This window comes from Tympanuchus pallidicinctus, unplaced genomic scaffold, assembly GCF_026119805.1.
Source record: "Tympanuchus pallidicinctus isolate F22 unplaced genomic scaffold, pur_lepc_1.0 scaffold31, whole genome shotgun sequence".
Lineage (NCBI taxonomy): Eukaryota > Metazoa > Chordata > Aves > Galliformes > Phasianidae > Tympanuchus > Tympanuchus pallidicinctus.
Genome location: NW_026294749.1, coordinates 4,455,111 through 4,479,415, shown reverse-complemented (window position 1 = coordinate 4,479,415; position 24,305 = coordinate 4,455,111). Strand labels below are relative to the sequence as shown.

The 24,305-nt window shown below is 41.2% G+C and overlaps 1 protein-coding gene and 2 non-coding genes across 6 annotated transcripts in view; 1 reads left to right on the top strand and 2 right to left on the bottom strand.

Moving 5' to 3' along the window:
- The window catches only part of FARS2 (phenylalanyl-tRNA synthetase 2, mitochondrial), a 231,718-nt gene that overhangs the window by 96,837 nt on the left and 110,576 nt on the right, over window positions 1-24,305 (bottom strand). The window lies entirely within an intron of this gene.
- On the bottom strand, window positions 15,142-15,213 carry TRNAP-AGG (transfer RNA proline (anticodon AGG)). Its single transcript has one exon. It is a non-coding gene; the product is annotated as a tRNA-Pro (tRNA).
- Window positions 22,122-22,193, top strand: TRNAP-AGG (transfer RNA proline (anticodon AGG)). The gene has a single exon. It is a non-coding gene; the product is annotated as a tRNA-Pro (tRNA).

Genomic DNA, 24,305 nt, shown 5'->3' with positions numbered 1-24,305 from the left:
TGTGTTGCTAGGCCCTGTCACATTGGCATCGCACCTCCAGCAGGTTACTCCTGGGATGCTTCCCCTGGAGAAAGCTGCTGCCCCCATATACACAAGTCTCTTTTATGCAGCTCTAAACATAAAAAGACAAGAATACTTAATCCACAAGAGCGTTACAGATATTAATGATGCAACACTTCTGTCAGGAAATATTCATACCTTCTTCATTTACAGGGCAAGAGCGCTGAATTATTAAATTAATTTTTTTCCCATGTCACGAACCATACCCATGTTTACTCATCATTCCAGCAATTTTGAACTAAGTTGAGAGCCCAGCAGCTCCACAAAGGCTCACAGCTTTTTCAAATTTAAACAAATTCCTAAATAAACACTTAGGCTAAAAGGATGTGTACATGTGTGACAGGCTTGGACTCTTCCGCATCAGCATTAGCAGTGTGCATCCAAGTCATACATTACCATGCATCTCACGGCTGCCATAGAATCACTACAGAATTACAGAAACATTAATGTTGGAAAAGACCTCTAAGAGCATCTGGTCCAACTGTCAACCCATCCCTACTGTGCCCACTAACCACGTCCCTCAGTGCCACATCCACATGGTTCTTGAACACCTCCAGAGACGGTGACTCCACCACCCCAGCCTGTGCCACTGCCTCACTGCTCTTTCTGAGAAGAGATTTCCCCTAATATCCAACCTGAACCTTCCCTGGCACAAGTAAAGGCTATTACTTCTCATCCTATTGCAAGTGAACTAAAACAGGCAGACCCTCACCTCACCACAACCTCCTTTCGAGGAGCTGCAAAGAGCAGTAAGATCTTCCCTGAGCTTCCTCTTCTCCAGACTGAACAATCCCAGTTTCCTCAGCCACCCCTTGTAAGACCTGTGCTCCACATCTTTCAGCAGCTTCACTGCAATTATCTGGAAATGCTCCAGAGCCCCAACATCTTTCTCGTAGTGAAGGGCCCAAAACTGAACACATTACCCACCAGAGTCAAGATCCTCCCTGAACATCTCTCTGCTCCTGCTGGCAACACTATTTCTGATACAAGCCAGGATGCCATTGGCCTTTTTGGCCACCTGAGCATACTGCTGGCTCATGTTCTGCCAGCTGTCAACTAACATTCCCAGATCCTTTTCCACCCCACAGTTTTCCAGCCACTCTGCCCCAAGCCTGTAGCATTGCACAAGGTTTTTGTGACCAGAGTGCAGGACCTCTCACTTGGTGTTGCTGAACCTCATATAATTGGCCTCAGCTCATAACTCCAGCCTATCCAGAGCCATCTGTAGATCCTTACTGCCCTCAGACAGATCAACAATTCCCCCCAACCTGGTGTCATCTGCAAACTTACTAAGGGAGTACTCAATCCCCTTGTCCAGATCACCAATAAACATATTCAAGAGGACAGGCCCCAGGGCTGACCTCTGGTCATTATTAGTGATTGGTCATCAGTGGGATTTAACTCCATCCACCACCACTCTCTTGGCCCAGCCATCAAGCCAGATCTTCACCCAGCAAAGACTGTATCTGTCCAAGCCATGGGCCACCAGCTTCTCCAGGAAAATGCTGTGGGAGACTGTGTCAAAGGCTTTACACTAAAGTCTATGCAGACTATGCCCACAGGCTTTCCTTGACCCACTACGTGGGTCACCTAGTCACAGAAGGAGATGAGTTTGGTCAGACGGTACCTGCCTTTCATGAACCCATGCTGGCTAGGCCTGACCTCCTGACTGTGCTGCACATGCTGTGTGATCATGCTTAAGACGATATGCTCCACAACCTTCCCCAGTACTGAGGTCAGGCTGACAGGCCTGTAGTTCCCCAGATCCTCCTTCAAAAGTTTGTTATAGATGGGAGTCACACCGGCAAGACTCCAGTCATCTGGAAGCTCCCCTGTTGTCCAGAACTGCTGACAGATGGCAGAAAGTGTCTTGGCAAGCACTTCATCAGCTCCCTCAGTACCCTCAGGTCAATCCCATCTAGCCCCATGGACTTGTGACAGCCTGGTGGAGCAGCAGGTCACTGTTTCCTCCTGAAGGAATGGAGGGATTATTCTGCTCCCTATCCCTGTCTTCTAGCTCAGAGGGCTGAGTACCTTGAGGATAACTGATTAATTAGAAAAAGAAATAGAAAAAGACAGAAGTAAAGAAGGCATGGTGTACTTCAGCTTTTTCCTCATCCAGTACAGGATGGTGACTCTCCTTGGCACTCATGTTGTTAATGTATTTCTAAAAACACCTTCTGTTATCTTTTACAATGGTGGCCGAATTAAGTTCTAGCTGGGCTTTTGTCTTTCTTATTTTCTCTCTACTTATCCTAGCAATATCCCTGTACTCTCCCTGACTTGCCTGCCCCTTCTACATGAAGCAAAATCCTTTTTGCCAGGAGTCTCAGCAAAAGCTCCCTGTTCACTCAGGCTGGTCTTTCTGCACATCAGCTTGTCTTAGGGCACTTGAGGATGGCTGTTCTTGTTCCTTTAATATTTCCTTCTTGAGAAACATCCAGCCTTCTTGGATCCCTTTGCCTTTCAGGACAAGACTCCTAAGGGACTCTCCCAATCAATCTTCTAAACAGCCCAAAGTCTGCTCTGCAAGGTAGCAATTCTGCTGACCTTCCTCTCAGATTGACCAAATCAATAACTATCATTTTGTAGTTGCTATCCCCAAGATGGCTTCTGACCACCACATCTCCCACCAGTACTTCTCTGTTCATAAAAAATAGCATCTAGCAGGGCATCTCCCCTGGTAGGCTCTCTTATCAGCTGCATCAGGAAGTTATCTTCTACTTACTCCAGGAAACTTCTAGGTTTTCCTTTCTGTTATATTGTATTCCCAGCAAAAACCTGATAAAGTTGAATCCCCATGAGAACAAGGACTAGCAATTGCATGACTTTTGGCAGCTGCTCACACAACGCTTCATCTGCCTCTTCATCCTGGTGGGGTGATCTACAACAGGCTCTCAGTAGGACATCACTTTGCTGGCCTTTCTCTGATCTCTACCCATAAGAACTTAACCTTATCATTACCAGCACTGAGCTCTGCAATACCAAAACACTCCCTAACATACAGATCCCATTAGATCAACACTGTTCTTGCACCCTTACGTATTAACTTAAATTAATTATTTTTTTTCATCTTTGAACTCAGAAACTTCCCCACCATCACAAAGTAGGCTGGGGGCAGAAATCTATTTAGTGACAACTGTCTCTTATCAGAAAGAAGACAGTGCACTTATTTGGGTTTTGGTGGCTGCATTCAGTGATGAGGCAGAACAGTCCAGACTCTTTTTTAAATAACGGCAGGCATAACAAGTTTGGGAAAAGAGACACAGTCATCACTTTTCATTCTTTTAATTAACATGAATCTTCTTATTTACTCAGAATACCTAATTGATTTGTAATGCATTTTATTTCTGCAAAAAATGTTTAGATTTCATATCAGCAACTTCTTGGGAGGACTACATCACACTGCTTTGCACTATCAAACAAAAAACTACTCGTCTATGTACCTACAAACTCAAAGCATTGTCATCTGAGCTATGAATAAACAGCCATCTGTTGGATGATCCTTATACAATTATCAGAACACAAAATGCTTCAGTTCCAGAATTCAAAACCATATCAGTGAATTCCTTTCTATTCAGAAAGAAAAAATAAAAGTGTGGATAATTGGAATTTCTACTCAAAACAGCAATAACAAATTTCCTATACATCCCACATCTTCATTTATTTTAACTATGATCTCTTCTCCAACTACCTTTTTGTAAACCTCCTAGCCAATGGAGCATAAAATACGTGATCAGAAAAACTGAAGAACAGTCCTGAACATATTTCTGTTTGGAAATTAAAAGTTAACCTTTCTGGTGAGTGAGGCCACTCCAAACCTTTTCATTGTGAACACGTTCTATATACACTGAATTTTGATAATCAGGACATATAGAAGGTACATCTGTAGAATGTGTAAATGGATAAAAAGGAAAGTGAAGATGATGGAAAAGAACAAATTACTGATGTGCCAACTGGAGAGCAGGCTTACATGTTGCCAGTTTGAACTGGCAATGTGAATCAACATGAAAGAATGAACAAACCCAAATAACTTAAAGCATTCTGTTTAAGAGATGTAGCCAAAGCAGCAGATTCCAGGGACCTGGTGAGGCAATCACAGCGTCACTGCTTGAAATACTGCAGCCCAATGGATAAAGCATTCCTGACAATCAAGCTTTACCCAAATAGCCCTCAAAGGTTTGTACAGTGCCAGGTTCCTGCTGCCTGACATGAAAACCTTCACAAGAAAATCAGAAAAAAAAAAAAAAAATGCTGGAAGGTTTGCATGTCAGGTGGCCAAAGAGAGAAAAGGAAAGGATAAAACTATCTGACTGGCTTGCCACATTAGAAGCTGATTCAGTCCAATCTCACAAAAAGAAAAGGTTGCATTGTTGCAACTGTGTCTTACAAGAGACTCTGAGCCCTTATCTTCAAGAAGTCATACCTAAGTGCCTTGCTCTCAAGCTTCCAGACCAGATGAATACACGGATCTACTTAAATATTGACCAACTGAGCCATTCTCTAAAAATAATTGTTAACTAAAAGCTAAATTTCATAAAGCATATTTCATTCACAATTGAAATAAATAAACAAAAAGGAGTTCAACATTTATTTGCTAATGTAAAACCAGTCTTTAAAATAGAGTTTGAACTGCAAGAGCATGTCCTTGCATTAGAATCAACCGCTATATGGCTTTCTGTGTCTTATAATACTATTTCTAGCTTCAACTACATCAAGCAAGATAGGAAGCTTTGCAATTCCTCTGTGAGACATACATAATAGTCTAGAAGAACTCCTGGATTATATCCGTGGAATCCTCAGAAATACCCACAGACAGAAACGTTCAACTTCCCAAGGAGAATAAGGCAAGACGTTACAATGCACAAGACTCTTAAAGCATATTTTGCTATGTAGTATTAGGAACAAGTTGACAAAACTTTTTTCGTTATACACTTCACCCACACTTACTTTTGTATCTATGCTGGCTTTTATTTAACAATTTTTGAGACTCCTGTAAAGCTGCCAATAAAGAAATCTTGCTTTCAATACAGCCTAAATTAGGTCTTCAAACTGTTATGCTCAGCAGTTACTGAAAGTAAAAGAAATTAGATTTTGATCTTGGATCGAGGCAAAGTATGGAGCATCCAACAGCCCTGCATATAAGGTGTTATTCTCAAAATGCTCAGAAATGAATATATCCAAAGGGGATGAGGTCCCAAAGCTGGGATGAGGTCCAGAAGCAAAGACTCAAATTTCTTCTCCTGCTTTCAGTTTAAGTCATGGCTATTATTGAAACAGATTCACAGTGGGCACAGGAGTGAACAAATTTCAAGGATACACACACTACACATCATGTTTTAGAAGACAAATCAGTGTTTTAAACTGTGTAGAACATAATTTATGTACATAATGAACCCAGGCAGTCTTGTACAAAGTCTCAACAGCTGCACTGAATAAAGTACACCACAGAGTACAGCCTAACAGCATACTGCCTTGATTCACCAGTGCAAAACAGAAGACAAGAAAAACCAAAGCTAAAGGATATAGACTTCCTCCTGTGCACAAATCAGAGAGAACAAAGGAAACAAAACCTCGGCCACAGCGGCTACCCAGCAATGTACAACACCTCAAAATGGGAATTGTGCTCAAAAGCTTCAGTCTCAACCACATGTTCTCATACTCTCCTCAGACATTCTTTTCTGTTTACCTTCCAGTTCAAATTGGCAACACGTAAGCCTTCTCTCCAATTGGCACATCAGTCATTTGTTCTTTTCCATCATCTTCACCTTCCTTTTTATCCATTTGCACATTCTACAGATGTACCTCAACAGATCACCAAAGAGCACTTTACCTGACAACCAGATTTAACTGTGAGTTGACACAAAACTTCAGAAACTCTAGAAACAAAGACCTATGCTCATATTTAAGATTAACGGACAGCTTATAATCAAGGGTTTGAAAATAGCTTCTGCATCATTAAGATTTGCTCATTAGTATAAGTTAAGAATGCACATTTTGCACCACAGCAATGATGTAAACTGTGCTTACCTCTGCTAGAAATAAAACATTTTAAATGGCTTCCTACTTTAGATAAAACTCCCATATACTGAGAGTCAAAGATTTTACATGGCAAAAAAACCAACCCACTAAGGTATCAGTATAACACAGAAGAGCTTATGGAACTGCGAGGTCAGGTGGCATGTTATTAAGCAACTGAGGTCAAAAATCTTACAGAAGTTTCTTTCCTAACTGCTCTCTGCAGCAGAAGCAAAAATCAAAACTGTCACATTATTCTCTAACTCTGTTAAATTGATGCATTCAGGCTCCTGTGTGCAATCCAGTCTAAATTAACTCCTAAAATAAGGACTTGGCTTTCAGACTATGCATGCTAAGTAAGCCACTCCTCAAGAACTTGAGAGAAGAAGTAAACATTCAATTATGCCTATTCTTGTTGAAAAAGAACTTATCTTTCTAAATCTCAAATGTGGAATAATTTTCTAACAGTAATAGTCACTTTGAGACCACAGCTTTGTCTCCTGGGTCAGACTGATCTGTTCTGCTTGCTTCACTTGAAAACTAAGCAAAAGAACTTTAAAGGCTTTGATTGAGTTTTTAATATTTATGTTTATTTTTGTTCCATAACCAAAATAGTCTCGTACATACATATTAAAGGAACAGTCTGTTAAAAAAAATTTAGCAAGAGAAGCCACCCACTAGATTCAATTTTCTTCTAATACGTAATCAACACACATTCTACCATCTTTTTCTAGTATTTCATCAAGCCAAATAGCTGGGAGGAAAACCCTTCTGGTCAGGAGAAGGCGAGGTCAGGAGAAGTGGGTGAGGAGGAAAGAACAAATCAACCAGAAGGAACAGCCTGTCTTTATTGTCCAGTTATTTTATCTTTCAACTTCCAAAGTAATGAATTCTTCAGTCCATCTCCTCTGCTTGTTTCCATCTACCTCCCTATGCCTGAATCCACTTCTCCTGAACCCACAAACACACTTCTAAGTACTTACAACAGACTCAGTGACAAAACTATCATTAAACGAAACGTTACCTAAAATTACAGCTATTTTATCAAGGCTCACAACCACAATGCAGTAAGATTTATCCTTTGAAATGGTGAAAGGTGAAGTGACTGCTCAACTTCCAAGTACAATATGAGATATTATATTAACTACAAACACTTTTATGGTATATGGTCTTTCCTCTTCCTTGTCCACAGACTTCAGTCCACAGATATGAATAAATGACTTGCTTAGTTTTCTTTTTTTTGTCTTCTTCCTTTATAGAGGAATATCTTAAAATTGAACATCTTCCAAGGAGGGCAGTGCAGTTTGCTTTCTTAATTTATGTCACGAAGCACGAAACAAGCTGACATTTGACAGGTTTATTTTTCCTGACTGCCCGTGGGTTTTAGTACTGCTCTTTTTGTTCTGTGTATGAAAAAGCAAATGCCATTTGCTTTGATAATGTTTTGTTCATTCGGGAAAACATTGGATTTTTGAGTTGTTGGGTCTTGAATATTTTTAAGTAATGTTAATCTCCCTAGACAATGTGGCCACGCAGGTCTGAAAAAATGAAAGTTATGGAAACTACACGAGGGGCTGCCATTTCTTGGAAAGACTATGTCTACAGTATTGTTCAAAAATTCAATTACAAATCTCATTTTTCAAGCGTGTAAAAACAGCTGGACAAAATTCACTCCATATATACTCATTGTCCCCAGATGAAAGCTTCTTGGCAAAATTTCCCCAATACCTACATTGACTATTTAGCATCTTATGAAATGGTCTTTTCTTCAAGAACAAGCAGAGCAAGGAAGAAGAACATGATGAGCATCACAGTGTGATATAATCTTCAAGAGATTAAGACACTTCCAAAATTTACAGAGATAGAAGCTTATGTGCATCACAGCACTGGATGCTATTTTTCTTTTGTTTGATATTCCTATTCAAAAACCAGACCAGACAGAGCACTTATACATTTCAAAAGGTTAATAACTGTGTTCAGGTACTAGCAGCACAGCATCAGGTTAGTCTGATAATGCACAGGGAGAATTCAACTTCTACAGGGAAGAACTGATATTGCGTTCTGTGTTTGTACAGCACCTACCATAATGAAGCCTTGAGGTCATAAATGGGTCTCCTTCACTCTATGGTATCTAAATCAACACAGAAATAAGGTTTATGATTTAACACCTACACTCTTCTGCCATAAATTCATTCTGTGGAAAAATCTCAAGATTACTCATATAGGAACCACCTGCCCTGTAACTAAGATTGAGTTCTGTCAAGGTTCCAGGTACACAAATTTAATTCCAAAATTGCAGTGGGAAAGATCTAGGTGTAGCTAAATGTATGTATCATCAGAATGCATAGGCCAAGAAATCTTTGCTCAGAAACACCAGCCTCGACCTCTTCTGTTCTTATAGCAAAAAACTACTCCACTGGAATACTCTTCTTGCATTCTACAAAGTGTCTATAGGCACTCTTCAAAAATTTTATAACTTATGTCACCAACTTATTCACAGTAGTACTGCAGACCTTCATGCTCTTCTTGCCTCCTAGCTATAGTATATTTAGCTATAGACTATTCCTATAATTAACCCATAATATCCATACAAAGCAAGCAACGATAAACTAATGAACTGAAGAAGAAGTAATTGTTGTTTCTTGGATGTTCAAATCAACACATTTTTTTCTCTACTTTCTAATTCATATGGAGTTTCTGAGCTATAGCATTTATTCCTGAAAAATAACGTTTTCTAAACAGCAGCACAAATTGTATTACACTGGCATAGTGTTTGAAGGAGTTTCACACACTACAGTATTAGCAGGTTCTATACTGCTACAGTTGGAAGAAGGGTAACATTGCCATGTCCTATGTTAATATATTAAAAACTATAAGAAAAGTTGAAAAAAACACTAAAAGCACGAGAAGAGATTTTGCTTGAAGCCCTTGAACTAATTTGTGAAAGCATCTTAGTTGCACACTTTGCACAGGCTTCTTGCCCACTCTTGTAGTGCCGTTGACACAGCATGTAAAGGATGACAGAAACAGATGCAGAAGCAATAAAACATACAAGTGAAGAAGATTATGCTCTGCAATTGTTGCAAGTAAAGAAGCATGACTACAACAACCTTATAATAAATGAAATAAATAGAAAAGAATCCTACAAGAGCTTGTTTTTCCCTCAGGGACTAATATCTTGCCAAGACTCCACTGCTGTTATAACTTCAAAATGAAGTTCATATGTAGTCTTTCAATGTCCAATTCTAAATTCCTCTTTTATCTCTAATAGCATTTCTTGGTAAGGTGTATCAATAGTAAATTGCCCCATTTCACATGCTGGGCAGTTTTCCTAGGGATGACAGGCAACTGAGTAAATACATGTTTTTGCTCAAATAAAAACTAAAATCTTGCTGTATCAGATCCCAACAACCCCAAAACATGGCCTAGACAACAGCAACGTTTCCCCAACAGAGTGAACTCATATAACTTGCTTTTCTTTGGAAAGCTCGATGAGATTTTTCTTAACAATGCACCTTATCAACAGCAAAGCACATCTACAACAGCACAACTTCAGCAGCAGCAAGTTGGTTCTGCTGGAATGAAGTGCATCAATGCACACCTACTACACCGGCACACTCCTCCTAGGCAGGGCTGGACAGTGACCCACGTACTGGCTGTGACCTCCACTAAACTATGTGTATGCTGAATTTCTGATACATTTATGATGTTTATGTAAGCACAGCAGTATCCCACAGCCAAGGTCCTGATGAGTTACTGCAGTGATAGCTGATGAGTGGAGTTGCCTGGCTAACCAGCAGCCAGGAATGAAGGGAGGGCTCACTGCAAAGCAGCGTGCTGCAGGATAACCCCATAACTACCCTCTTCCAAGGCACATGTATTGTACAGTACAGTCCACTCCCTTACATTGAGACCAACAGCACAAACCAAAACAGTCTTTGCTTTTGAAGGAGAAGGGATTTCCTGAGAAAATACATTCAAAGAAGGCAAAGACTGCAGCATAGCTCCCTCCAATGAGCAGTCAAAACTGCGAATAAGATGGGCTTGAGAAGAAATCAGGCTTTACTGGAAGTGGACTCAAAACTATGGGTGCATATCAAGAGCTCACCTGAAGCCTAATGAAAACAACAGGGGGCAGGGAGGAGGGAACAAACCAAAGCACACAGACTTTAGTAAGGCATGGAGAGATGCCTGCCTTACAGCCCACCACCCCACTCAGTGCACTGGGCAGATGCACAGAGTCAGAATCCTGGCCTGTTTGGGGAGAGGTGCATAAGCCTGTGAGTATCACTGCACCTAAATGTGAGAGAGCCAAGAATTACTTTGAGTTTTGTATCTTCCACATAAACTGTTTTCTTGGAAATGTTCTGCTTGCACGTACAATGCAAGTAAAAGGTTACTGCTTTACTATTTTACTTCGTTGCTAAAATATTTAAATGAATTAACAGAGAAGGCTACTCATCTGCTTGTCTTTCCGGAGGAATGAGTATATTAATAAAAATCTTGCTCAGTTGAAAAATTGCAATTTAAGCTCCCTTTACAAAGAGATTCCTTTCTCAAGATAAAGCCCACCAGTTCTCTAATGTTCCTTTTTCATCACTGGTAACTAATTTGTCGTCATGAACTGAACTCAGTTTTGGGGAGGAAACGTGACTGACACAGAATAAATGTTACTCTCCCTAATTCTATAATTACTATGTAATAACAATTAATGAAATGCTATTTTGCTAGGTGAAGGGGCTCCTGTGCTTTTAAGATTTACTCTCATGATCAACTGTATCCCTTATAGCTATTGGAACTAAAATTAAAAGATTTTTCCTAAAAAATACACCTGCACATAGCTCTTAATTACATCTTGCTTCTTTTGCAGATTGAAATCTGGCAGTAATTGCTGCAGAAGCTCATAGCCTCGCTAATATCTGCCCTGCACTCCTTTAGAGAAGTCCATGCTGCATCTCAGTCCCACTCGTCAACACAGAAGAATTTGAAAAACATCAGCATTAGTTTTAGTGGACAGATACTAATTGGGTTGTTATTTTGTCACTGTGTAAATTCTCAGTGACCTTTCCAAAAAGAACTAACAAGTCAATAGAAACTGTTTCTTCTTGACTTTCTCCACATCCTTGTTTTTTGTGTTTTTTTGTTTTTTTGTTTTTAAACAGCCATCATGATTCTTCATCTCTTTTGAGCTGCATTTTTTTTTTTCTTTCACTTTTCTTAAGGTAGAAAGAATAAGTAAGTTGGTTTCTTGTTCATTTCCTTACTTCACATTTTATGTTAACGGACATTTTCTCGGTTGCTAACTCAAGTAACCCACTCAGTACTGAAGGAAAAAAACATCAGATTTCCAGCACCAACTACGTTAAGAGCTCAGTCCACTCCTCAAATATGAAAACATAACAAAAATGCATACAGAGGGGCCAGTTTTCAGCAGCTGATACACATTTGTGTATCTTGTAAAGAGATGACATCTCAACAAACATAATCTGTTTATGTCTGCATACCCACTGAATTTACCAAATACTTATTCGTAACTACAGGTTACACCAGCACAGTTACAGACATAGATTGAACCAGCTCTGCACTCGAGTACTTCCTCTGGTGGGCAATGGGTCTTGCTAACACTGCAGACAATGGAAACCCAAAGTTACTGTTAAGAAAGAAAAAGATGGCACAGAGAGCTCTGCTCTTGGAACACTATCTATCTCATGAAAGCAAATGTTTGTACACACTGGGGAACCGTGGGGAACAAACAGGAAAAATGAGAAGTCTAAGAACAGTTTCAGAACTGTGGCCTGACCAGGATGACAGCATTACAGCCACGGCGGAAGAGCTGGCTTGACAGCAGTGCTGGAAGAATGAATGGATGCAGGCTTCTTTGACAGACTGAAAACTGGGTTGAACAAAGCTCAGTACAACCTCTTTTGCCTGGACACACTTTGATCATGCAATCACAGAATCACTAGGGTTGAAAAAGACCATCTAAAGGATCATCCAATTCATGATATGGACTACTGGCCTCCAGTGGCTCCCTTCCAACCCAAAAGAAGTTTTGTTTGTTGGCTTTTGCTCTTGTTTTTTAAAAGAAAACACTCAATTGCTTGCATTCACTTGTTAAAGAAGAATGTTGCAAGTGAGGTGCTTACAGGGAACAAAATACAAACATGAGATGTTAGAAGTTTTCACAGGTTACTGAAAATACAATATATTCACCCACACAAGATACTAAATTTTGCATAGTATGCAGTGCAAACTGCAGAAGTTCACTTTGTATAAAATCCATACAATCCTTGCCAATCATGTTACACAGTGTTCTTTGCTTCTTTCCTAAGATCCTTATTCAATTTCTATGTTAATATTTTGGGAAGCAGAATCCTGTCAGGCATACAATACTTCACACCATAATCCTGAAATAAATTATCATGCGTTCAAATTAAACATATTCCAGTGGAAAAACCTATCCAGATCCTCTCACTTGTTCAGCAAAAAATTCCCTGATTTCAACTCCACAATTCCATTAATGTTCTGTTTGGGAACATCTCACATTACTGACAGCATCTTGATTTGCACACTGAAAAAGTGAGTTTGAAAGTACGTGTCCTAATATATTAAAAAGCAAACTGGAGATCTTCGGAAGACGCCTTACCAAAAAGGACAAACCAACAGAAACTTTTCTGGCTGAACTCCCTTGAAATTTTAATATCTTGTTGTCTCAGTCTGTGAGAAAAAAAATAAAAAGCTTATAAAGGTACCAAATACCAATTAGCAATGCCTCATTCATACATTTGTTTGCTAACTGGAAACTGGACGTTTTTATACTGTGCAGTATAAAAAGTGTATGGATTTCAGTTAAATAAGAGAAATAGTAGCAGCCATCAAATGAACACACAGGTACGCAAAGCCATTTAGACCCAAGGGGATTACACACCACAACTGCTTCATTACTAATACAGGATTGGAAAATTGATAATAGCAAGCAGAAAACTCCCTTACAGGGAGATCTCACCATCTGGCTTATCTGAAACCCACAGGGAGTAAAACAATAAAGGCCAATAATTTTCCATCAGCGATGCAGCAGCACAGAGCGGAGGACAAGAACCAGACAAACCCCAGAGAGATCCGTATTTTGAAGCATTTTTTTTTGCTGGATTCTTTATGTTTTCTTGCAAACATTAACCCTTAGGGAGACACTATGAAAAAAGGTGATGATTAACCTTACATAGGAATCATGAAACTTGAAGCATATCAGTAATTCCCTCACTGAAATCATATAATTACTAATTGAGTAATACAGCTCAGAATCATTGATTTCTAGAACTGATGCCCGAATCATGAAAATACACTTCAACAAGTTTGTGCACTCTAACTTTCTGAAGCTTTTGAGCTTCCAAATGTAGTAAATTCTACATCACAATGCCCACATTAAGATAATTAGGTACTTTTAAACAACTAGTTTAAATCTAACCAATTACCTGCTCATTCTGTTTATGAGGAATTTGTCACACACTGAACAAATAGGAATCCGCGATGTGTGCTTTAATGTCTTAAACGGCACATTTTATCAAAAACCACAGACTATAAGACTTCCTTACTCAATACCCCGTTAGTCATACAGGAACAAGTTTCACTTGTCAGACAATAAAAACACGTGATTGCAGGCATGCTGTATATTATACGAGTGGGATAATAAGCAATATCAAATTTACCCTTGTCAGCTAACTGCTAAGTGTTGGCAGCTAGAAATAATGCTAGAACCAAATACATACAATATTTGTCTATCCCATTTATCTACTGTAGATTTTTCCACACATATTTATCTGATAAAAATATACGTGGTCAAGAGGCAAAAGAGCGAAATGGATCACTGCTCAGCTCTGACACAGAACTTGCTAACTTTCATCATTTTTTTTCCATTTTTATACTCCAAAAATACACGTATCTCTAAAAACACAAACTACTAAAAAATCACAATAGTTGCATGGGCATGACTTGGCATTAGAATAGTACAAACTCAACAGAATCACCACATTTTCATTCCCCTTGTCAGTTCCCGGGATGTATTGTGCACGAGTGGCACATAATTACAAGATGTTTTTAGCTTCTAAGCACCATTATCATCATGGTTGCCTGCTTTCCTGAACAATTTAAGACGTTACCAACCATTAAAATACAAGCAGATTAATCAAGGTGTCCTCGGATAATTACCATGAGAAGTTTGCAGATACGTTCAGCATAAGCTTTCATTCTACAAAATGCACAAAATTCCCTAAAGCAAGGTAAAACAGCACCACCATATAGCAGAGCCTCTTGTAAATGTAAATCCTCTCCTCTTTTTGTGCCACGATAGAAACAAAAGTTCTTCTAACAAACTCTAAAAAAGAATAAGCATCAACAGCAGAATTCAGTAGGTATTCACTGTGAGTCCTCCAAAATGTCTTGAGAGAAGTCTTGAGGAGGAGGATTTTGGGGTGCTGGCTGATGAAAGATTCAATATGAGCTGGCAGTGTGCACTTGCAGCCCAGAAAGTCAACCGTACCCTGGGTTGCAGTGGGATGAGCAGGTCGAAGGAGGTGATTCTGCCTCTCTACTCTGCTGTCATGAGACCCCACCTGGAGTATAGCATCTAGTTCTGGAGCCCCCAACACAAAAGCACACTGAGATACTGGAGGTCCAGAGGAGGGCCATGGAGATGATCAGAGTGCTGGAGCACCTCCCCTACGAGGACAGGCTGAGAGAACGGGGATCTGCAGCCTGGAGAAGAGCAGGCGGCTCCAAGGAGATCTTACAGCAGCCCTCCAGACCCTGAAGGGGCCGACAGGAAAGCTGGGGAGGCACTTTTTGTAAGGGCACGTAGCAACAGGACGGAGGGAAATGGCTTTAAACTGGAAGATGGTAGATTTAAAGTAGATATAAGGAAGAAAGGCACCCAGGTCCTTCTCTGCGGAGCTCTTCCCACCAGGTCCGCCTCTCACCTGTACCCACGCACTCTTCTCCCTCCCACACCTGCACAGCCCTACACCTGCCCTTGTGCCACCTCATCCCCTGCCTTGCTGACCAAAACAAGGGCTCGTCCGGGATTTGAACCCGGGACCTCTCGCACCCTAAGCGAGAATCATACCCCTAGACCAACGAGCCAACTTCTGGAAGCACTCCTCACTCCACGCTGCACCGCCCAAAACTCTCCTTACACCTCTCACTATGCTGCCCGCGCACTTCTGCAACTGTGCACCTTCGGGCTCTGCCCTGCACAACGCTCCTCCAAGGACACCGCAGCCTCACACACTGCCTCACCCTTCATCATACCAACAACAATGCTACTTAGCTATGCCACCCAATTTCATGACGCAGCTCTCTCCACCGCGGCGACTCTCTGCAGACACTCATGGCCCACCTTTCCTAACTTCAGGCTCCAATGCAGCTCTATACGCTTCATACGCACTAAACAAAAACACAACCAATCAAACATATCTCTGATATGGCCACACCTCCATCTGTCACGTTACTCTCACTGCGGCACGTTACTCTCACAACACCTTTAAAATCCTATCAAAATCAACCCGAGTGGGTCCAGAGGGCCACGCAGATCATCAGAGGGCTGCAGCACCTCCCCTGCAAGGACAGGCTGAGAGAGCTGCGGCTCTGCAACCTGCAGAAGAGAAGGCTCTAGGGGCACCTTATAGCGGCATTCCAGGAAAAATAGGGAGGGACTTTTTATAAGGGTGTGCAGAGACGGGATGAGGGAAATGGCTTTAAAACTGGAGAACGGTAGACTTTGACTAGATCTTAGGAAGAAATCCTTTACTGTGAGGATGGTGAGAAGCTGGAACAGGTTGCCCAGAGAGGTTATGAATGCTCCCTCCCTGGAAGCATTCAAGGCCAGGCTGGATGGGGCTTTGAGCAACCTGGTCTAGTGGGAGATGTCCCTGCCTGTAGTGGGGGGGTGGAATGAGGTGATGTTTGAAGGTCCCTTCCAGCCCAAAACATTCTGTGATTCTATGAAAATCTAGTGAACAAGAGCTTACTTGCACAGACATATATTGCACAATTAAAACTAATTTGAAGGAAGAAAAACTAAGCAAAATGACAAATCTTCATTTTGCATTCATAATAAATTCTCTCAATACCTACGTAAAAGTACCTAGAATCAGATATGAATAGGCTTTTGGATTCATATAAAGAAGCCCTGTTCTGAAACAGCCCTGTACTTTATGTACAGTCAATGGGCCAGCACTGGAGTTTGCTCATGAGAAGCAGAATAAAAAAAAACACCGAGCACACTAGTGCAAGATGGAAAACAGAAGGAGAGAAAGAAAGAAGGAGAACAGAAGGAGATAAGGAAGAAAAAAACCACAACAAAACAACACTTGCACAGACTGGTTTGCTGAACATGTTCAGCTGGTGTGAATTAGTATAAAAGCTATTCCAACATCCGTGAACCTGTGCCAATTCAGACCAGATGAGATCAAGGCTGTTGTTAGCCAAATGGCAAAAGAAAAAAAACAGGCCCAGCTATTTATTTATTCTAATTTCTATGCACATGCATATAAAAGATGTAACCACTGTTATTCGTTTCTCAATTTGTAAGTATTGGGATCAGAAGTTTTGTGTTTCCATGGGTTTGCTCGCATTTATTGAATGCGCAACTGCTTGATCTATGTAACAAAATTTCAGATAAGATTCACCTTAATTCAGATTTCATAAAAAAACACAACAAAGAGTTGGGCCAGGCAAGGCAGGAGGATGCCTGCCAAGCTGTATATTTTATTAGAAGCCACGTGATTGGCTTTGGAAAACATTCTTAAAGAAGTCAAGAAAATTCAAGCATCGAAAATACAAAAAGAAACCTAAGAAAAGCAGACTCAGGACAATTCCAATCCCTCCTCAACTCAAGAAGAAGGTTTAGACAATATCTGAAGTGTACAGTCATCATGCTGCTGTGTGTGGCTGATACTCATCTAATGGCAGCACAGTGAGGAAATGAGTTCAGTCAAACTGCTAGTCATATTGTTCACTCTTGGCTTTAGATTTAACCAGTTACTTAGCCATATGTTTAGACAAGTTTTTTAGGCATGCAAAATAACCCTTTCCTGTCTCCCTTTTGCAACCACAGTAACTGCAATGATGTCTATGCAACCCACGAAGGCTGAAGGTTCATAGGCTGCTTCTTGACCCAGCTCAGCCAGGGGCCAGTTCCAGTCCAGTCAGGCCAACAAGAAGCTCCAGGAAGAAAAACTTACCCCTCTTCTTTCTAGCCAAGGTGAATGCATTAGCCAGCTGTGCCACAGTTAGTCCGCTTGTGGCAGACATACCTTGAGGCTTGTTTGAGATTCACCCCCATTAACCAAGATTGCAGAACGCTCCCATTCTCTCATTAACCCAAAAGCCAGTTATTCTCAATTTTCTGTACCTACCACTAATCTCATTATAAATTCATAATTACTTCAGTTTTATTAGACCAGCTTAAACTAGCAAATCTGCCAGCTATTATCACAGAATCACAACGGAGTCCTGACTCTCTCCAATTTCTGACCTTAAAATTCACAGCCACACAAATATGCTATGTAAAGGAAATTGCAGACTGCCTGTATCGATCTTTTCTGTCCTTGAATCCACACAGTTCAAGAAAGAAAGGCAGATAAATTTGCACAACTACAATTCAAGCACTGCACAGATAATTATGTATGTATGTGCGTATGTATGTATAAGAAGTACTGTTCTCTGCCCTTAAACTGCTCTGTTTCCAAAGGCCATAAGATAGCAAAACCAAACCAAACCAAAACCCCAAAAGCTACCAGAATAAAATCTTACTTACAAAAACACTTCCAGGAGATGACATGCAAATATTTTCTATTCCTCTCAACCACCACTGAAAAGAGAAAGTTTTGTGTCTCATAAATACTGTAAAACTGCTCTGCTTGACCTATGTGCCAAAATGGAACACAGCATTAGGACACAATTTGAGTGAAAAATATATATATATATGTTGTGGGTACAGTGCTGATGATACCAGGTTTGATACTGTTTGACTAAGCCAAGAAACATACATTGTGATCATCAACATCACCGTGGAGCTCTTCTGTGTATTTGCCATGGTTGATGAGCATGATCAATAAAGATTTAGAAGTATCCCAAGAGCTTAGAAGCTTACAGAGGTCTTTTAAGTTCACACGAGCATAGGTTTCTCAGGTGAAATAAAGGCACAAGGCTATCACTCAGGCTGTTAAATGGTGCCTGTCAAAAAAAGAGGCAGGCCTGATTACTTCAACTATAGCAGCTAAATCCATCTGGTGCTCAGTGACCATCTCAGCAAGCACTTATAAACTTCAGAGGACTGAGTTACTATGACATGTCTTCAAGATCTATGCAAAAAAATCATTACTAACAAGCTTTTATTTCTTAAGCCTTCCACCTTAAAGCTTAACTGGGTGACAACAATGGTCTGTTACTGAATTGAGAGCAAAATGGGAGTAGGCTGGTACTTCCGAAGCCAATGTTAAACACTCTGCACCCAAAGTCATCCTATCTCTAATGCTGTGAGATTTGATTTCGCTGTTCAAAGAAGTGTCTTCTAACAGCTATGCACTGGAGAGGCACAACAAAAAACAAGCTGCATGTTGCAGCAGCTCCGGTTTCAAAAACTCCATGATTTCGAACGTCAGAATGTCTACTTTAGGTCATCACCTCAGCCACAGTCTTGCAATTCAAAGCAGCCAGAAACTGGCAATCACTGACACTGATGATACTCTAAGGCAGGGAGCTGTGGGGACCTTGTAGGAATTGGACCACAACCGTTCAATTATCAAGCATAGCAGCAGAACTGATCACAGTGAAACACACAAAGATCAAAGCACTGAGACATAATTCTCTTAAGAACCTCTGTGCAACACACAGAATTGCAGAGGGACCTCTGGAGATCATCAGATCCAATCTCTTCCTCAGGCAGAGCCACCTAGAGCCACGTGCCCAGGTCTGGGACTAACTGAGTTGTATCTCTACAGATAGTGACACAGAACAGTAATTTGCTATTGAACTGACTAGGATACACTGACTTTCTTTTTTTTTTTTTTTTTAAAGAAACAGTCAATAAGTCAAAATACTCAAAACCTAGAAAAAAGACAAGATTCTGTACGCCCATTAAAAATCCTAAGCCTCACAGAGCAATCCCTGCCTCCCAGCTAAAAAAATGAGCAGGGAAAACATATCTATGCAAGCCACTGGATTGTAACAAACACAATAGAATATCCATCTGAAAATAATGAATGGCAGTGCAGAAAACAAGAATGTATCACACTGCTAGAGAAAGCCTCAAAACTTTTCCAAGGACCTTCACCTGGTTTGGATTCCAGACGGACAACACAAAGTGTTCACACCTCTCCATGCATTTTGTCTGACATCTTAAGATTTCCATCTTTCAGAATGGATCTGCTAAGCGATAAGAAGTCTATAATAACTTTATTTGAGGACTACAAGAAACCTTCCAATAAGAAGGCAAAAGAAAAATTTTCATCCTTATGAAAGGCCTCAATAGCAGCCAAAAACAAAGTATTATTCTATATGATTCCCAACTGATCTTCTCAATCAGCAGAAAAGAAAAGAATTATTTTTAATCTGTCCTTCCTTGCAGAAAATGCACAAGGTAATGTTTCAAAAGGATAAACATCTGCTCTGGGTGGGGTACATAAAAAAAGAAATCTCGAGCCACTCTACAAAAAAAAAACCCTAAGTGCATGGATTTAGAAGAGACCATGATAAATGTATGTTGATTATTTGCTTAATACATTTGGAATATATTTTCTCATTTATTTAATAGGTTTATTCTTTCCACAAAGAAAGATCTTCCACTGGGACTCATAAAGGCAGTAATATTCTGGTAAGTTACTATTACACTAAGAATAGTAGAGATTGTCTCGCATTTTCTTGTTCACAGCTTTATAATTAACAAAGCAGAAATGTAGGCTGTTATGTTTGAAGGAAGTTTCCCCAGAGAGATCAAATAATCCAAAGCAGCAACAGCTTTCTACAGTTCTGAATATAATTAGAAGAGTCGATTTCTTTTTATGGTGTAAACAGTCAGAGTTAAGTAGATGTGCCTTGGTGGTTGTCGCTTCATTCTTAAGGGCACCTGTAAGAAAGTCAAGATGCTCTGTGCCACATCTGTAAAGTATTATTGTTAATTCATACTAACAAATGCATTTTCATAGGTAGGAGCACTCTGTCACCAACACTGCAGTGCTGAATCTGGAGTCAGTACTGCAAACAGAAGGGCAGATCATCAGCACAAGGATTGAACAAACCTCTCCACAGAAACACAGTTCTCCTGAACTCTGGCTCTGTTGTTAAGAAGAACATATCTCTGCTATGCTTAGTGGAGCCGAATATTACAAGTGTGATCACATGTACAGAACAAGGAGCGTTTGTATATTTACATATAGAAATGTATATATCCCACAAAGACACACCATGGTTCTGAGCTAGTATTTCCAGGGTTACTAACAAAAAGCTCTTTTTAAGCTCAAAGTAAGAGCTAAGTGTGCGGACAGAACACAGGGCTTTCACTCGAGGGTAAAGCTTAGCAGAGATATCACAGAAGACAACAGTGCAGGACAGCACAACACTGGAAGAGCAGCCTGCAGTATAGTGCCAAGGCAGGAACAACAAGCAGCTTCCCTCTCCTCCTGGTGGCCTAACAGAATGTCACACTGGATGGTGCCACAGGCCTTTGGGGTGTAAAATGTGACTGCAAACAAAGCAAGAGTAGTGCCAGCATTTCTCTATGAGTGCTCAGGAAGGCATGCTCCTACAACACACAGCACCAACATCAAAAGCGCCCAATATCTGCTGCGGCTGTGGATCCCACTGAAGTTCTCAGTCTGCAGCTCCTTAACAAGGTCATATGTTCTACCTTAGCCACATACAGCTAAAAAGCTCTCTTTTCCCACCACTGCATCTATCTCTCACAAAGAAAAATATTCCTACAGACATCATTTCCATGCTCTGGACACCTTTCCACCTCATCACCACCTGGCTGCCTGCTGACTCCGGCCCTTTCTCCCTCAAGATCCACCTCAGACGAAAACAACCTCTGGAGAGATTGGAGAGAGGAGCTGACTGGCGGCAGCATGAGTTAGAATCATGAGAATGATGATGAGAATCATCAACTCTTCTCATTTTGAGTGATCCTTTTGCTCTTTGTATATCAGATACAACAACGAAATTAGGGATGAATCGTCAACTTCATTCTGTTTGATGACGCAGGATGGCGGCTATCGAGGCTGCTATGATTTTCAAATCTGCACAGATCTTTCTTCACCACTCCATTATATATTATCCCCACAAGTGTGCATATAGCTCAGCACTATGTTTTTCAAAATGTATTACAAGAGATTACAAAAAATATAAACACCTCTTGTTCAAATTGCTTTATAAGGGCTGCACGCCCTTATAAAAAGTCCCTCGCCATTTTTCCTGTAGGCCCCTTCAGGTACTGGGATGCCGCTATAAGGTGCCCCTAGAGCCTTCTCTTCTGCAGGTTGCAGAGCCGCAGCTCTCTCAGCCTGTCCTTGCAGGGGAGGTGTTTTTGCAGCCCTCTGATGATCTGCGTGGCCCTCTGGACCCACTCGGGTTGATTTTGATAGGATTTTAAAGGTGTTGTGAGAGTAACGTGCCGCAGTGAGAGTAACGTGACAGATGGAGGTGTGGCCATATCAGAGATATGTTTGATTGGTTGTGTTTTTGTTTAGTGCGTATGAAGCGTATAGAGCTGCATTGGAGCCTGAAGTTAGGAAAGGTGGGCCATGAGTGTCTGCAGAGAGTCGCCGCGGTGGAGAGAGCTGCGTCATGAAATTGGGTGGCATAGCTAAGTAGCATTGTTGTTGGTATGATGAAGGGTGAGGCAGTGTGTGAGGCTGCGGTGTCCTTGGAGGAGCGTTGTGCAGGGCAGAGCCCAAAGGTGCACAGTTGCAGAAGGATGTGAGCTGCATAGTGAGAGGTGTAAGGAGAGTTTTGGGCGGTGCAGCGTGGAGTGAGGAGTGCTTCCAGAAGTTGGCTCGTTGGTCTAGGGGTATGATTCTCGCTTAGGGTGCGAGAGGTCCCGGGTTCAAATCCCGGACGAGCCCTTGTTTTGGTCAGCAAGGCAGGGGATGAGGTGGCACAAGGGCAAGTGCAGGGCTGTGCAGGTGTGGGAGGGAGAAGAGCGCGTGGGTACAGGTGAGAGGCGGACCTGGTGGGAAGAGCTCCGCAGAGAAGGACCTTGGCTGAACGACAGGCTGGCCACGAGCCATCAGGGTGCTCCTGGGCCAAGCAGACAGAGGATCTCCTGCGGTGCATTAAAAAGACAGGGCGGTCTCCTCTGCCCTCGTCAGGCCACATCTGGGGTTCTGGATTTCCCAGTTCACGGAAAAGAGGGAATTTCAGCAGAGTAGAGCTGGAGAGCTGTGAGGATGATGAGGGGATTGGAGCTTCATGAGGAAAAGCTGAGACGGGATCCGGGACTCTGCAGTCTGGAGCAGGCTAAGGGGGGATGTCATGGCAGTTTACAAGTATCTAAAAATGCAGGCATTCAGCTGATGGATGCAGTCTCTTTTCGGTGCTCAGTGCCATGCAGCGATAGAACAAGGGTCAGTGGACACAAACTGGAACGCAGGACGTCCTGTTCATTCTGGACAGGAGGAAGAATTTATTTCCTGTGAGAGTGACAGAGCCCTGGAAGAGGATGCCCAGAGAGGTTCTGGAGTGTCCTTCTATGCAGATGTTCAAGACCCACCTGTGCGCCCTACTCTAGTGAACCTGCTTTAGCAGTGGGTTGGACTCGATGATCTCCTCAGGTCCCTTCCAACCCCTACAATTCTGCGATTCTGTAAAACGAGGTAGTCAGAGTCTGCCTTGATCCCACTCTTTCGACCAGATGTCATGGGAAAGGAGAACAAAGGGCTACAGTCTCATAAGCATCAGCTCACACACACACTTCTTCTGTCACACGATAGCCTTGCTGTCTCTGAGACTCTCTGGCCACAGAGGAAGGTGCAGGTATCTGGCCAGAAATAACTGTGTTTGCAAACAGTCTCTTGTGGATCCCAAGAATCACACATTCTAAGGTCTCTTTTTCTCCAGCCAACAAGAAATACACTGAAGTTTCAGACAGTGTCTTGTTCTGATAAAGAATATACTTCTGGAGAGAAAAAGCAACTAAGGTAAGTAATCATCACATTTGCCTTTTAATATTTAATATGGAATATCCGTGAGCAAAACTTTTGATTGTGGGACAATGTTCTTGCATCATCAGTGAATATGTCACTGCATGCAATTAAGCTTCTGAAAGAGCATGAATAAGTAACACAAGAGGAGAATGGAATATTCAGCAAAGACCTAAGGAGACCAGAGACCATCACATTAAATTCTGATTCATCTGCAAAGGAACCATGTTACACTGAAAAGCATAATTATGCATTTTGTCTTAATTAAATATGCTCTTAATAGTGTAACAGAAAGCTTCTACGTTCTGTTCTTGGCAGTGGATGAGCGCAGAGCTTAGAACTAGCATGCCCTACCTGCCAAGTATAAAGTCCAGTACATTTGGTTTTTTTATTAACTCATTAATTACAGTCGTGCTGTCCCTACAGTTATGTATGTTTGAAGCATTTACCATGTAATAAACGTGACAACAAATGCAATGGGTGAAAAGTATACAGAACCAGTGGTCACTCATACAAGCAAGTCATCCAACAATTTGAGCATCTCAGGCAGATGATATGAACATGCTTGCATGCTTAATGAGAACATACACCACAAGCTTTCAATATAAATAATTGCTAAGAAGGTGAATGAAATCCTTCTGAAAGCCTCAGGGTATCTTACATTTCCTCCTGGGACTACAATGCACCCCATTTATTAACAAGCTTTTTAACAAATATTTGCTTGAAAAAGTGACAAATGCTATTTCAGATGGATTCAAAAATGATTTTACTATTCCAGCATCATATAAAACTGTCATACTAATTCTGCACATTGGCTGTGTCAAAATTTTGCACCACCTCTTTGTTCTGGCTGGTTAGTGCTAGTGGATTCTACAGAAAAAGGTTATTCAGGTCAGATTTCAAAGATGACCAGCTCTTCAGATAATCTGAAACTTCAAGTAGTGCAGAACAGAGACTGTGAAAGAGAGTAACCTGAAAAATAAAATCTTTTGTTGAGAATTCAAAGCCTTCTTTTAGTAGGAAAAAATACAAGAG